The sequence below is a fragment of the Sorex fumeus genome, unplaced genomic scaffold (assembly GCF_029834395.1).
Source record: "Sorex fumeus unplaced genomic scaffold, SorFum_2.1 ptg000094l, whole genome shotgun sequence".
NCBI lineage: Eukaryota > Metazoa > Chordata > Mammalia > Eulipotyphla > Soricidae > Sorex > Sorex fumeus.
The window spans coordinates 21,529,848-21,533,480 of NW_026606151.1; the positions used below are offsets into that span (position 1 = coordinate 21,529,848).

Consider the following 3,633-nt stretch of genomic DNA (forward strand, 5'->3'; position numbering starts at 1 on the left):
TTGGGGTAAAATCTCAAATAATAATGGTGGGTCTGGTGTCGAAATATTGAATGTGATTAAAGTAGAGAGAGAGTAATGTGGAAATCATCTGCCCCACAGGTAGGGGGAGAGTGTGGGATGGGGGTATACTGGGGGTTTTAGTGGTGGAGAATGGGCACTGGTGAAGTACGGGTGTTTCATTGTATGACCGAGACATAGACCCAAAAACTTTGTAACAGCTCTCACGGTGATTCAATAAATAAAATTATAAAAAATGAAAAAAAATGTAAGGTTGAGTTCATTCACAATTCAATCAGCTAATCAGAGGCTGAATATATAGCAGTACTCCTACATTAAAAAAGAAAAAAATATTGGCTATTCATATTCACTTTGAAACAGAACTTTAACATCCAGTGACCAATATTTGTTTCTTTTCTTGTGCTGATTTCATTTTCACAAAGTACTTGCAACTAAGATGCATGGCATTCCCAAGGGGGCAGAATTATCAACATTTTAATCTACAGATGAGTGAAATTGTCAACATTTTAATCTACAGATGAGTGAAATTATACCGTACTGTCCTCCCTCTGAATTATATCGCTTAACACGATGCTCCCCGGGTCCTTCCAAGTTGCAAAAACCTGCAATATTTCGTTTACTCTTAGAGTTGAGTAGAATTCTGTCAGGTATTTATCTGTGATATATAAACAAAAGAGAATAGACAGAATCAAATAATGACATGTACTTTTAAATCTTAGATCCATTTTGACTTAATTTTAATAAAGAGTGAGTTCTGCGATTAACTTTTTTCATGTGGATATACAGTTGTAAACAATACAGAATCAAGCTGCACTGCTCCTCTGGGCGTGGCTTTCCTTCCCGACGGGGCCCCGGTCCAAGGAGCCGGTGGGCCGGGGCTGGACATGGCGGCCTCGGTTGTGGCAGATGGTGCCGGGCGGCGGGGCTGCGAGCACTATGAGAGAGGATGTATCCTGAAGGCACCTTGCTGAGAAAAACTTTATGCTTGCCGGTTGTGACATGATAGTCAAAATGATCATCAGGTAGATCACTTTAAAGTAAAGGAAGTGCAGTTTATGAACTGTGAAAAAATTCAACATGCCCAACAGACTTGTGAAGAATGCAGCACGTCATTTGGAGAATATAGCGGGTAGGGCGTTTGCCTTACAAGCGGCCAACATGGCCGACCCGAGTTCGATTCCTCCGCCCCTCTCGTAGAGCCCGGCAAGCTACCGAGAGTATTCGATATGCCAGACACAGTAACAACAAAGTCTCCAATGGAGACGTTACTGGGCCTGCTCGAGCAAATCGACGATCAACAGGAGGGCCTTTACCTTTACCTTTACCTTACTGTAGTATATGCCACCTCTTTGACAAAGACAAGAAGCAGTATCATTGTGAAAAATGTGGAATTTGCAGGATTTTTCCAAAGGAAGATTTTGTCCACTGTTTGAAGTGTAACTTATGCCTAGCTATAAATCTTCAAGAGAAACACAAGTGTATTGAAAATGTCTCCTGACAGAATTGCCCAATATGTTTGGAGGACATTCATATATCCCGTATTGTTGCTCATGTCTTGCCATGTGGGCATCTTTTACATAGAACATGTTATGAAGAAATGTTGAAAGAAGGCTACAGATGTCCGTTATGTATGCATTCTGCTTTAGATATGTCTAGGTACTGGCGACAGCTGGATGATGAGGTAGCACGGACTCCCATGCCTTCAGAATATCAGAACGTGACTGTGGACATTCTCTGCAATGATTGCAATGGAAGATCAACAGTTCAGTCTGCTCAAACTGGAGGATGTAGAATTTCACCAGACCAGCAATGACCAACCTATACTTGATCACTTGACTTCCCGTTAATCGTCGATTTGCTCGAGCGGGCGCCAGTAATGTCTTCATTTGTCCCTGTCGTGTGCTAGTGTAGCCCAATGGCGTCTGTTCGCTCGAGGAACATGAAGAGTCTCAAACCGATCGTTCATGATCTTGATGAAGAAGTCTGACCATCTGGTAGGTGGGCAGCCACGCGGTCTTTTGACATCCCGTGGAATCCAGTCAGTAACAGCTCTAGTCCAGAGGTCGTCTTTAAATCTCATTACGTGACCAGCCCATCTGATTTTTAACACCTTGGCAAATGAGACAGCGTCCCTGATTCTTGATCATCGAGGGATGTCGAAACACCGGATTCTTTCTCTCATTTGAGTGAAACGTGATATTCCAAGCATTCGCCGATTGCCTTGAGCAGGACCCAGTAACGTCTCTTTCATCCTAGCCCTGAGATTATATTCAATGCTCTTTAGGAGAATGAGACCCATCATTGTTACTGGTATTTGACCTATTTGGTATGCCACGGGGAGTTTGCCAGACTCTGCCCTGTGGGCAGGCTACATTCGATAGCCTGCAAGTTTGTCCAAAGTAGGAATGAGATAATAAGATGTCATAAAAAGATGCCCTGATAAGATGTCGCACGGCCGCGAATGTCCAAGCATCGCTCTTTCAATTCTTCTTTGGGAGATCTGAATAGCGTTCTCATCCTGTTTGCGTAGGGTCCAGGTCTCTGAGGCATATATTAATGCAGGAAGAACAGTGGAATCAAAGAGATGTGCCCGGAGCTGGAGGTTCTTCGTCCTCTTAGCTATTTCTTCGACGTTCTTGAAGGCGTTCCAAGCCGCTCTCTTCCTCCTGCGCAGCTCGGATGCCAGGTCATTTGTCATGTTGACTTCTCGACCTAGGTACACATAGCTGTTGCTTTCGGAGATGGTTGTTCCGTTGAGAGCAAGTGGGGCGTCAGGAACGAGGCTGTTTCTCATAAACATTGTCTTCGTAAGATTCAGCTATAGTCCGACCTTTCCACATTCATGTTCGAAGTCGGCCAGCTTTTGTGCTGCTTGGCTGATGTTTGGTGTTATTAAAACAATGTCATCAGCAAAGCGGAGATGGTGTAGTTGCCAACCATCTATCTTCACCCCCATTCCTTCGCATTCCAGTCATCGCATGATGTTCTCAAGGGTGGCACTGAAGAGTTTCTGTGAAATGGTATCACCCTGCCGAACCCCTCTCTTAATATCAACGATTACTTCTTTGTAAAATGGTGAGATCCTGGTAGTGAATCCGCAATACAGCTCACGGAGGATCTTGATGTATTGAGCTTGAATGCCCTGATTGGCTAGGGCTTCAATGACCACTTCCCTCTCAACAGAATCAAAGGCCTTCTTTAAATCAATGAACGTTAAAGAGAGCGGCATCTTGAACTCCCGAGAAACCTCAATGAGCTTGGTTATCGTGTGAATGTGGTTGATGGTGCTGAATCCTTTGCGGAACACGGCTTGCTCGCATGGTTGTCCTTCATCTAGTGTTCTACCAATCCTATTTAGGATGACTCTAGTGAACAACTTGTAGATGACAGACAATAGGCAGATCGGACGATAGTTGCCAATGTCATGGATGTCTCCCTTCTTGAACATTAGTACAGTCCTGCTGGTTTTCCATTGGGACGTAGCTGCAGCTGGGGCAGGCCGGAAGCTTCCACTACTTGGCAGATTGTGCTCTGTACAGAAAAAAAACTATACTTACTGCACTGGAAAACAGCATTTTTGCTCTCTTTATTACCCTGTTCTCATAATGTGTCAGC

At 44.1% G+C, this 3,633-nt stretch overlaps 1 pseudogene; it reads left to right on the forward strand.

The window, feature by feature from the left end:
• Positions 1-902: 902 nt before the first annotated feature.
• Positions 903-1,831, forward strand: LOC130040164 (RING finger and CHY zinc finger domain-containing protein 1-like; annotated as a pseudogene).
• The last annotated feature ends 1,802 nt before the right edge of the window (positions 1,832-3,633 follow it).